The sequence below is a fragment of the Scyliorhinus canicula genome, chromosome 17 (genome assembly GCF_902713615.1).
Source record: "Scyliorhinus canicula chromosome 17, sScyCan1.1, whole genome shotgun sequence".
Lineage (NCBI taxonomy): Eukaryota > Metazoa > Chordata > Chondrichthyes > Carcharhiniformes > Scyliorhinidae > Scyliorhinus > Scyliorhinus canicula.
The window spans coordinates 101,185,252-101,198,176 of NC_052162.1; the positions used below are offsets into that span (position 1 = coordinate 101,185,252).

General features: G+C 46.2%; 1 protein-coding gene across 3 annotated transcripts in view; it reads left to right on the plus strand.

The window, feature by feature from the left end:
• The window catches only part of LOC119952305 (gamma-aminobutyric acid receptor subunit beta-4-like), a 272,368-nt gene that overhangs the window by 125,202 nt on the left and 134,241 nt on the right, over window positions 1-12,925 (plus strand). The window contains exon 4 of one of the 3 annotated variants that reach the window (XM_038775952.1): window positions 3,414-3,594. The exons of the other annotated variants lie outside the window; for them this stretch is intronic. The gene's annotated coding sequence lies outside the window, so the exon portion shown is untranslated. The remainder of the gene's footprint in view (window positions 1-3,413; window positions 3,595-12,925) is intronic. 3 annotated transcript variants of the gene reach the window in all.

Here is a 12,925-nt window from a genome sequence, read left to right on the forward strand (position 1 = left end):
TCATTTATAGATTTTTAAATAAATCTCTCAGTACCCTGCATGAGTTGTACTTGTTTGCCTGCAGATCTCACTCTCTTAATCATGTGACACTATATCATAGTTACATGAGTACTTACATCAGTAACCACAGTGCTTAGTGCTCCTGGTGTTAACCCTTTAATGTACTGGGACTTTTGCTGATTATTTCACAGTGTTCAGTTGAATTTGTAACTCCTTATATCGTTAAACAGCATGTACCCGCAGGCAACAAAACCTGCAGGTTTGAACTGATAAGTGGCAAGTAACATTCACACCACAAAAGTGCCAGGCAATGAGCATCTCCAGCAAGAGAGAATCCAACCATCTCCCCATACCACTACCATCTTTACATGGCATTACAGTCACTGAATTTCCGACTATCAACATTCTGGGGATTATCATTGACCAGAAATTACCAGGACCAGCCATATACATACTGTGGCTACCAGAGCAGCTCAGAGTCTGGGGATCCTGTAGTGAGTATCTCACCTCCTGACCCCCCAAAGCCTGTCCGCCATCTAAAGGCACAAATCAGGAGTGTGATGGAATACTCTCCACTTACCTGGATGAGTTCAACTCCAGCAATACTTAAGAAGCTCAACACCATCCAGGACAAAGCAGCCACTTGATTGGCACCCCATCCACAAACATTCACTCACTCCATCATCTGTACACAGTGACGGCAGTGTGTAAAACATACAAGGTACACTGTAATACCTTACCAACCCTCCTTCAATCCACGGCCTCTACCATCTAGAAGGACGAGCGCAGCAGACATATGGGAACGCCACCACCTGTAAGTTCCCCTCCACGTCATTCGCCATCCTGATTTGGAAATATTCGTTTCCTTCACTGTCGTTCCTTCACTGTCACTGGTGCCCCCTCCCTAACATCACTGTGGGTGTACCTGCACCACATAGGCCACAGCCGTTCAAGATGGTACCTCACTACCACCTTCTCAAGGACAATTAGGAATGGGCAACAAATGCTGCGGCCATGAAGGAATGAAGAAAAATCATTTCTGTTGATACCTGTAAATGTATTAGTTCCAACATTTGTACCTGCTCCTGGGCATTTGAACCCAAACCAATGTCAATGCCTGTACCCATAACTGTAGCAGCATCTTTACTCATATCCATGCCAGTAAATGTACCAGAATCTCAACCTATATTGGAGCATTGTGAACGGTGCATAGAATAATGTTAACATCAAAAGGGCATGGATGATCTGGCGATATCGATAGACAAGTGGCAGATGAAATTTAATGCAGAGAAACATTAGGGGTTGGTTTTAGCACAGTGGGTTAAACAGCTGGCTTGTAATGCAGAACAAGGCCAGCAGCGCGGGTTCAATTCCCGTACCGGGTTCCCCAAACAGGCACTGGAATGTGGCGACTACGGGCTTTTCACAGTAACTTCATTGAAGCCGACTTGTGACAATAGCTATTATTATTATTATGTGATGCATTTTGGTCGGAAGAAGATGGAGAAATAATATAAAATGAAGCAAAATACTGTGGATGCCGGAAATCTGAAATAAGAACAAAATGCTGGAAAAACCCAGCGAATCCGGCAGCGTCTGTGGAGAGAAAAAAAACGAGTGAATGTTCCGGGTCCAGATCAAGTTCTGTAGAAGAGTCAAAGGGAATTGAAGTACTTTTCTCTCTCCACAGATACTGCCAGACAGGCTGGGCTGGATTCTCTGTTACGCCGGGGATTTCCCAACAGTGTGGGGCTGCCCACAATGGGCAAACAGCATTGGCCGGCTTACGGGACGGAGCATCCCACTGCTGGCGGAGGGTTGGCCCCTCCAGAAAACTGGTGTGTGATGGGACAGAGAATCCCACCTGCTGAGTTTATCCAGCATTTTCTGTTTTTATCATATATAAATTAAGGGGCACAATTCTACTGTACAGATGATGGAGTGAGTGAATGTTTGTGGATGGGGTGCCAATCAAGTGGCTGCTTTGTCCTGGATGGTGTTGAGCTTCTTAAGTATTGCTGGAGTTGAACTCATCCAGGTAAGTGGAGAGTATTCCATCACACTCCTGACTTGTGCCTTTAGATGGCGGACAGGCTTTGGGGGGTCAGGAGGTGAAATACTCACTACAGAGGGACCTGTGTGTGTGTGTGTATGTGCATAAATCATTGAAGGTGGCAGGACAGGTTGGGAAAGAGTTTAATATAGCATACAGGATCAATAAGGAAGTTCTGATGAACTTGTAGGAGATGCTGGTTTGACCTCAGCTGGAGTATTGCATGCAGCTTTGAGCTCTACACTACAGCAAAGATATGAAGGTGTTAGGCAGAGTGCAGAAAATATTCAAAAGTACGATTCCAAGGATGAGAAACTTCAGTTATGTGCATGGATTGGAGAGGTTGGGGCTGTTTACCTTGGAGAAGAGAAGATTGAGAGGAGGCTTGATGGAAATATTCAAAATCGTGAGGCAATTGGATAGAGTAGAAAAAGAGAAACTGTTCCCATTGGTGGATATATCGAGAACCAGAGGGCACAGAGTTAAGGTAATTGGCGAAAGAAGCAAGGGCGATAGGAGGAAATTCTTTTTAAACAAGTGGTTAGGGTCTGGAATGAGAGTTTGGTGGAAGTTGGGCAAATTGTGGAGTTCAAAAGCAAATTGGGCCATTGTCTGAAGATGAAATATTTACAGGCCTGTGGACATAGCGCAGGGAAGTCAAACGAGATAAGTTGCTGTTGCAAATGGCCTCCTTCTGTAGTGTAATCATTCTATTATTATATGAGGAAAATATAATGAGTGGCTAGGATTTGGAATGATAGGATGGTGGATACAGATTTATAGTCTTTGATGTGATCATCAATTCACACGAGACGGAGAGTTGAAGTGAACAGTGGTTTTGATCAGCTAGAACTGTGCCTTCCTGCGACTGCTGTGTACTGAGTGCTGCCTACAGGCTGCAGATCTATATACCTCCCCCGAGGGGGCGGAGCCCACAAGGGCACCAACATAATACAATATAATGTAATGTAATACAATGGTGAATGGTAGCAGTAATACATTCACCACAGTCTTCAATAGGGAATTGAATAAATTCTTGAAGGAGTAAATGTTGCTGGAATATGGATAAGAGTGAGGGAATGGTACTCACTGGATTGCTCTTTGGAAGAGCTTGTACAGACTGAATGACCTGTTAGTGTGTGGTACTGTTCTCTGATTCCAGTAAGAGTCTAGAGGTACTGAGTCCACACTGTGTTGAGTTAAGGTTGTTACCCACACCATGTTGTTTGCCATGAGCTGGCGTCAAGGATATCTATATGACAGAGCGGATGAGCTAACAATAGTTGCGAGGGGTAGAAGCACCCTGGCACTAAGTGTGGGAACTAATGTTGTGATGGATCTGAAGTAATTTCTCTTGCAGGACAACTGCAGGAAGTTGGTCCACTCACTAAAAGACAATGGATAATGGTGGTCACCTCCAGTACTACGAGATTCTGCAGATTGGAAGAGCAGAATCATCAGACTCGACCTGTGGCTCGAGGAGCTGTTTAACTGGGAGAGACTTTCTTTCCTAGACAACTGGGGAAAAGTTCAGCGGCAAGGTAAGCGCTTTAGGAGGGTGGCCTCCATCTTAACTCTTCGGATGCACAGATGTTGGCCAAGGATTTTGACGTATCGTTTGGAGGGCTGCAAGTGTTAGAATCGATAAACCATCGTTGTTTTACTTGTGTTGGTAGCATAGATAGACTAGTTGGATTTTTTAAGACTAAGGAATGGTAGCAAGAGTTGGATAACTGTTAGACCACCAGTGCAATTATGCTAATAGAATAAATCTTTGAAATAACTAGCATCTTACTCGGCATTAACAAATGAAGATGTTGCTTGGTTGTCACTGTCAGACATGGTAAGACATTATGGCTGAAGGCCATCTCACACGTGTTCCTGTATCAAGGAATGGTAGAATTGGGCAGCTGGGAGGAGATTTAACGTCATTTATGAGGAAGACCCTAAAATTATTCAGGATCTATGAGTCTGAGCCAAAGGCCATGAGTCACCCAGTCAGCATTTCCAGAAACAGCTTTCAATCATTTCATAAACGTTTTGAATTTCTCAAGCTTTTAATGAGCTCCCTCCCAAAGTGGCTAACAGCCAATTAGCCACTTTTTAAAGTGTCCACGCTGTAATCGGAAAGGACGAAAGGCAGCAGACAATGCGTGGACAGCAAGATCCCACAAACAGCAATGTGGTGCTCCAATATGGTGATGTTGTTTGCCGTATAAACATTGCCCAGGATGTTGGGGAGAAGTTGTCAGTTCTTGCAACCAGTGACATGGGGCCTTCTGCTCTGAAGTCATGTGGTCTTCGACACCCACATGAGAGGGCAGATGGGGCTTCAGCTTAACATCTAGAACATAGAACATAGAACATAGAACGATACAGCGCAGTACAGGCCCTTCGGCCCTCGATGTTGCACCGACATGGAAAAAAAAAAAACTAAAGGCCATCTAACCTACACTATGCCCTTATCATCCATATGCTTATCCAATAAATTTTTAAATGCCCTCAATGTTGGCGAGTTCACTACTGTTGCAGGTAGGGCATTCCACGGCCTCACCACTCTTTGCGTAAAAAACCCACCTCTGACCTCTGTCCTATATCTATTACCCCTCAATTTAAGGCTATGTCCCCTCGTGCTAGCCACCTCCATCCGCGGGAGAAGGCTCTCGCTGTCCACCCTATCTAACCCTCTGATCATTTTGTATGCCTCTATTAAGTCACCTCTTAACCTTCTTCTCTCTAACGAAAACAACCTCAAGTCCATCAGCCTTTCCTCATAAGATTTTCCCTCCATACCAGGCAACATCCTGGTAAATCTCCTCTGCACCCGTTCCAAAGCTTCCACGTCCTTCCTATAATGAGGCGACCAGAACTGTACGCAATACTCCAAATGCGGCCGTACCAGAGTTTGGTACAGCTGCATCATGACCTCATGGCTCCGGAACTCAATCCCTCTACCAATAAAGGCCAACACACCATAGGCCTTCTTCACAACCCTATCAACCTGGGTGGCAACTTTCAGGGATCTATGTACATGGACACCGAGATCCCTCTGCTCATCCACACTACCAAGAATTTTACCATTAGCCAAATATTCCGCATTCCTGTTATTCTTTCCAAAGTGAATCACCTCACACTTCTCCACATTAAACTCCATTTGCCACCTCTCAGCCCAGCTCTGCAGCTTATCTATGTCCCTCTGTAACCTGCAACATCCTTCCGCACTGTCTACAACTCCACCGACTTTAGTGTCGTCTGCAAATTTACTCACCCATCCTTCTGCGCCCTCCTCTAGGTCATTTATAAAAATGACAAACAGCAACGGCCCCAGAACAGATCCTTGTGGTACGCCACTCGTAACTGAACTCCATTCTGAACATTTCCCATCAACTACCACTCTCTGTCTTCTTTCAACTAGCCAATTTCTGATCCACATCTCTAAATCACCCTCAATCCCCAGCCTCCGTATTTTCTGCAATAGCCGACCGTGGGGAACCTTATCAAACGCTTTACTGAAATCCATATACACCACATCAACTGCTCTACCCTCGTCTACCTGTTCAGTCACCTTCTCAAAGAACTCGATAAGGTTTGTGAGGCATGACCTACCCTTCACAAAACCATGCTGACTATCCCTAATCATATTATTTCTATCTAGATGATTATAAATCGTATCTTTTATAATCCTCTCCAAGACTTTACCCACCACAGACGTTAGGCTCACCGGCCTATAGTTACCGGGGTTATCTCTACTCCCCTTCTTGAACAAAGGGACCACATTTGCTATCCTCCAGTCCTCTGGCACTATTCCTGTAGCCAATGATGACCTAAAAATCAAAGCCAAAGGCTCAGCAATCTCTTCCCTGGCTTCCCAGAGAATCCTAGGATAAATCCCATCTGGCCCCGGGGACTTATCTATTTTCACCTTGTCCAGAATTGCCAACACTTCTTCCCTACGCACCTCAATGCCATCTATTCTAATAGCCTGGGTCTCAGCATTCTCCTCCACAATATTATCTTTTTCTTGAGTGAATACTGACGAAAAGTATTCATTTAGTATCTCGCTTATCTCCTCAGCCTCCACACACAACTTCCCACCACTGTCCTTGACTGGCCCTACTCTTACCCTAGTCATTCTTTTATTCCTGACATACCTATAGAAAGCTTTTGGGTTTTCCTTGATCCTACCTGCCAAAGACTTCTCATGTCCCCTCCTTGCTCGTCTCAGCTCTCTCTTTAGATCCTTCCTCGCTTCCTTGTAACTATCAAGCGCCCCAACTGAAACTTCACGCCTCATCTTCACATAGGCCTCCTTCTTCCTCTTAACAAGAGATTCCACTTCTTTGGTAAACCACGGTTCCCTCGCTCGACCCCTTCCTCCCTGCCTGACTGGTACGTACTTATCAAGAACATGCAATAGCTGTTCCTTGAACAAGCTCCACATATCCAGTGTGCCCAACCCTTGCAGCCTACTTCTCCAACCAACACATCCTAAGTCATGTCTAATGGCATCATAATTGCCCTTCCCCCAGCTATAACTCTTGCTCTGCGGGGTATACTTATCCCTTTCCATCACTAACGTAAAGGTCACCGAATTGTGGTCACTGTCTCCAAAGTGTTCACCTACCTCCAGATCTAACACCTGGCCTGGTTCATTACCCAAAACCAAATCCAAAGTGGCCTCACCTCTTGTTGGCCTGTCAACATATTGTGTCAGAAAACCCTCCTGCACACATTGTACAAAGAACGACCCATCCAATGTACTCGAACTATATCTTTTCCAGTCAATATTAGGAAAGTTAAAGTCTCCCATAACAACTACCCTGTTACTTTCGCTCTTTTCCAGAATCATCTTCGCCATCCTTTCCTCTACATCTCTAGAACTATTAGGTGGCCTATAGAAAACTCCCAACAGGGTGACCTCTCCTTTCCTGTTTCTAACCTCAGCCCATACTACCTCGGAAGAAGAGTCCCCATCTTGCATCCTTTCTACCACCGTAATACTGTCCTTGACTAGCAGCGCCACACCTCCCCCTCTTTTGCCCCCTTCTCTGACCTTACTAAAGCACCTAAACCCCGGAACCTGCAACAACCATTCCTGTCCCTGCTCTATCCATGTCTCTGAAATGGCCACAACATCGAAGTCCCAGGTACCAACCCATGCTGCCAGTTCCCCTACCTTATTTCGTATACTCCTGGCATTGAAATAGACACACTTCAAACCACAGACCTGAACACTGCCGCCCTCCTGCGAAGTCAAAACTGTGCTCCTGACCTCTCTACTCTCAATCTCTCGCACCCCAAAACTACAATCCAGGTTCCCATGCCCCTGCTGAATTAGTTTAAACCCCCCCAAAGAGTACTAACAAATCTCCCCCCCAGGATATTGGTGCCCCTCAGGTTCAGATGTAGACCATCCTGTCTATAGAGGTCCCACCTTCCCCAGAAAGAGCCCCAGTTATCCAGAAATCTGAATCCCTCCCGCCTGCACCATCCCTGTAGCCACGTGTTTAATTGCTCTCTCTCCCTATTCCTCATCTCACTATCACGTGGCACGGGCAACAACCCAGAGATAACAACTCTGTTTGTTCTCGCTCTGAGCTTCCATCCTAGCTCCCTAAAGGCCTGCCTGACATCCTTGTCCCCTTTCCTACCTATGTCGTTAGTGCCAATGTGGACTACGACTTGGGGCTGCTCCCCCTCCCCCTTAAGGACCCGGAAAACACGATCCGAGACATCACGTACCCTTGCACCTGGGAGGCAACATACCAAACGTGAGTCTCTCTCGCTCCCACAAAATCTCCTATCTGTGCCCCTGACTATTGAGTCCCCAATTACTAATGTTCTACTCCTTTCCCCCCTTCCCTTCTGAGCAACAGGGACAGACTCCGTGCCAGAGGCCCGTACCCCATGGCTTACCCCTGGTAAGTTGTCCCCCCCACAAGTATCCAAAACGGTATACTTGTTACTCAGGGGAACAACCGCAGGGGGTCCCTGCACTGACTGCTTCTTCCCAGTCCCTCTTACAGTTACCCATCTATCTCCAGTCTTTGGTGTAACTACTTCCCTGAAGCTCCTATCTATGACCCCCTCTGCCTCCCGAATGATCCGAAGTTCATCCAGCTCAAGCTCCAGGTCCCTAACACGGTTTTTGAGGAGCTGGAGTTGGGTGCACTTCCCACAGATGAAATCAGCAGGGACACTGACGGCGTCCCTCACCTCAAACATTCTGCAGGAGGAGCATTGTACTGCCTTCCCTGACATCCCCTCTAGATTAAAAAAAAAACAAGAAAAAGAAAAAGAAAGGAAGAGCTTACCTGATATTACCTCAAACCCTGATCCCGCTGAAAGGTAAGCAAATTTAAAGGCACTCACTCACCTTCACGACAGGCCCCTGCTCCCGCTTCCCAACCACCGTGGGGTGGGGGGGTTGGTTAGAGGAGGAGGTAGGGTGGGAAACACTCACAAAGTGTTTCGGGTTTAACTGTCAGTTGCCAACAGCCCCTCCACAAACCACCTTCAACTTAGGCTGACCGCACTGCACGTATGCAAATTTCCCCAGAACAGCTGATCAGTAGCTCTGCTCTGCTGCCCTCTGCTGGTTGCTTGCCTTTACTCAAACTCCTTGGGTCTTCTTTGCAGGTTCACCTTCGACTTAGGCTGACCGCACTGCACGTATGCAAATTTCCCCAGAACAGCTGATCAGTAGCTCTGCTCTGCTGCCCTCTGCTGGTTGCTTGCCTTTACTCAAACTCCTTGGGTCTTCTTCGCAGGTTCACCTTCGACTTAGGCTGACCGCACTGCACGTATGCAAATTTCCCCAGAACAGCTGATCAGTAGCTCTGCTCTGCTGCCCTCTCATTCTAATGTCTTGCTGGGGCTGGTTTAGCACAGTGGGCGAAACAGCTAGCTTGTAATGCAGAACAAGGCTAGCAGCGCAGGTTCAATTCCCGTACCGGCCTCCCCGAACAGGCGCCGGAATGTGGCGACTAGGGGCTTTTCACAGTGACTTCGTTGAAGCCTACTCGTTACAATAAGCGATTTTCACTTTTTTTATTTTCAGCAATTGTCCAGTTTGAAAAGCGCACAAAGATATCTCTATAAAGTAGTCCAGCTGATGAATATGTTTTTTTCACGTCTCAACCGTGACAGTTTTGACTCATCGTAATGTCTATCACGCCCTCAGTTCTAACCCTCTGACAGTGCTGTGCCCCCTCTGTACTGACCCACCAACAGTGCAGCACTCCCTCAGTACTGACCCTCCGACAGTGCAGCACTCCCTCAGTACTGACCCTCTGCGTATCCAGCAGTCCCTCAGTACAGTCCCTCCAACAATCCAGGACTCCCTCAATGCTGACCCTCCAACAGTGCAGCGCTTTCTCAGTACTGGCCCTTTGGACATCCAGCACTCACTCAGTACTGACCCTCCAACCATGCTGTGTTCTCTGTACTGACCATCCGACAGTGCACTGCTCCCTTTGTACAGACCCTTTAACAGTGTGCTGGTCCCTCAGTCCTCCTTCTCTGGCAATGCATTGCTGCCTCAGTATTATTCCACTCTAGGTTATACCAGGGGAGCGAGACACATATATTTTGTGTCGGCTCCCTGATGGATGCGGAACTGCTACTCCTAGCACTCGCCCCATTTACCGGTGTCAGCATTGGATTTGCAGGTGAAGGTGTTTGTGACTTTCCCTTGCTGCTGCTGCAGTGTTATTGGATGTTGTGTGTACTGTATGCTTGAGGAGCTCTGGTAGAAGGTTGCAATCAGGAAGAGACATTGCTCTTTTTGCATGGATGTTGAGTGGAGAATGGAGGCCTGTCAGCAGAAAGCCTGTATTGTTGTGGGTTATATTGCAGTCTCCTCTGGACATGGAGCAGAGGCTATAGAGGGGGGGGGGGGGGGGGGGAATTTGTGAACAGAGGGAGGAGGAGAAGGAGAGATCCCAGTTGAAGGAACTTCTCCTGCATTCACGTCAACTATAAGCTGTGTCTAATGCAGCATAAAAGGTTAAAAGTGCTAAGGCTTCCAATGTCAGCATCTTGGATTTCTGTAGCACCAACTCTGGCAGCACTTTGAAGCCAAATCCTATGGCCAATATCTCCAGAACCTTGTGAAGGGACTGATTAATCGGATCACCCTGATTCTGAAACCTGGCAGAGGATTGGGGTGGAGTATGGAGTTTATTGTGTTTCTTAGATGGAGTTTGGGAAGTTTTTTGTTGAATGAGGCAGTCATTTGTGAAACATTCACAGTGAATACTCCTGTACATTGTCCGTGGATTCCATGAGACTCAAGGTGTCAAACTGGAAGCTGCTGAAATGAATCATGGGATCTATACCTGACTCTTCAAAATCTTGTGGTGAGAAAGAAGAAATAACAGAAAGACTTGCATTTCTATAGCACATTGTATAGCATATCACTACCTCATGGATGTTGCTCCCATAGCGGGAAGCCATTTTGACATGAGTTGTAATGTAGCCAGTTTTGAACACAGCAAGCTCCCACAAACAGTGGTGTGATAATCACTATTTCATCTGCTTTAATCATGTTGGTTGAGATTGAAATAGTTGCCAGGAAGTTAGGAAGAATTCCCATTACTTCTTCAAATAGATGAAACAGAATCGCTTCCTTGAGCCTGCGTTTGCAGACATGCACTGGGGACAGCATCAGAGCCTGGATTTTGAGCAAAAGTCTTTAGAATGTGTTTTAGAACACAAGCTTTCTGTTTTAGATAGGTGAGGGGGTCAATTTGAACACCCTGATTTCCCCCCTCTCTGAACATCCGTAAACGGAAAGGTGTTTTTTAAACCTGATTTCCCCCTATATAAATCGTGGCATATTTTCCCCAACTCTTAAATGCTCCAATCCTCACTGAATAACCTGCACAGCAAACCCGAGTTAAGATCAAATAAAAAAGGTTGGTTTACTTTTACACACGCGCTAGAAGGATTTCGCAATGTGCATCCCTGTTAAACTCACGCAATAAATGGGGGGTATGAAAAAAGGAGGCGGGTTCAGGGTATGACCACAATAAAATACAAATTAGGCTTTTACATGTGTCCAGAGTCTAGAACACTGTCTAATGGAATATTCTTCCTGCAGAGGTTGTAGGGTGACCATTTTTCCTGAGTGAGACACGATGGGAGAAGGTGCATAGAGTGAGTTAGTCTTGGAGGCACAAGTTCCACCAGTTGGCAGGTCTGATGAGGGCCAGAGTTCTTTCTGCTAACACCTGCTTAATGATTGTTCACACAGTTGTTCACACTGCACTCTAAAGCCCAAAGACTATGGGCACGATTCTCCCAAAGGGAGACAAAGTGCCGACGCCGGAATGAAAACCGGAGTATTTCACGTCCATGGACTATGGGAGGAAACCGGAGCACCCGGAGGAACCCCACGCAGACATGGGGAGAACATGCAGACACCGCACAACAGTGACCCAGCAGGGAATGGAACCTGGGACCTTGGCGCTGTGAAGCCACAGTGCTATCCACTTGTGCTACCGTGCTGATATTGGTTTTGAGTTGACTAAATTAAGCACTCTTGTTGAAACTATTGCATTAAAACAGTCAATGCTTCGTATTTTAGCGCTATTCCTGTAGATTAGGACCTGCAAATCGCTGTCTGTTCAAAGCTGGCTGGAGCTCACCAACCGCTAGGGCATTGTGTTGGTTTAGCAATGCAAGGAGTGTCACATTCCAGATGTTTGAGCTGCTGGACATGGAACCGTGCTGCCCTTAATTTTTTTGTGAATCTGTGATAGGTGATAAACATTAAATGTTCATTTAACTAAATTCCTGCCACTATTTAAAGGTTACAATAAGCAAATTAACAGACCCACGGAGTCTAAGTTGAGGCGGGGACGATATCATGTGAAAACAAGTAGGATAGATCTCCCTGGGGTCATGGTCAATGTTCATCCCTCGGCCCACATCACTAATACTCAACATGTCTGGCAGAATCTGTGGAGAGACTGTGTTATATTTCCAGCACATGACCTTTCAAACAGATTATCCAGTCATTATCAGATTTCCATTTGTAGAACCATGCTGTGGGCAGCACGGTAGCATTGTGGATAGCAGAATCGCTTCACAGCTCCAGGGTCCCAGGTTCGATTCCGGCTTGGGTCTCTGTCTGCGCGGAGTCTGCACATCCTTCCCGTGTGTGCGTGGGTTTCCTCCGGGTGCTCTGGTTTCCTCCCACAGTCCAAAGATGTGCAGGTTAGGTGGATTAGCCATGATAAATTGCCCCTTAGTGTTGGGTGGGGTTACTGGGTTATGGGGATAGGGTGGAGGTGTTGACCTTGAGTAGGGTGCGGTTTCCAAGAGCCGGCGCAGACTCGATGGGCCGAATGGCCTCCTTCTGCACTGTAAATTCTATGATGAAATTAGCTTCTGTCTTTCCTACATTATAAGTGAATATACTTCATCAGTTGGGACATCCACATGAAATGCCCTTTTTGTCCCAGCTGTTCGCACACTTTAGGGGAAGCCAAGTTCTGCCTTAACTCTAGAACACAATTTGCTGATAGCACGTTGCCATCTGTACATCAACTAAAATGCCATCATTATTATTTTGAGAGGTTTATGATTTAAGTTAATTGGAGTGGAAGAACATTGTAATGAGCTGTAAGAAGAGATTACAGCTTGGGAATTATGACTGGAGCAGGTGTGTCTGTGTGATGTTCCTCTGGTTGTGGTTTTAATTGAGAGGATAACCCATTTGAAAGACTTGACCAGTCACTGCTTATTCTTGTCCATGGATGTGTTTACAGAGACCCTGCATATAATCAGTGAAAAAGACTGTCACACCATGGAGTCATCACAATGTTAGCATTTAAAAGTGTTTTGCTTCTAATTCTCTCGTAACCA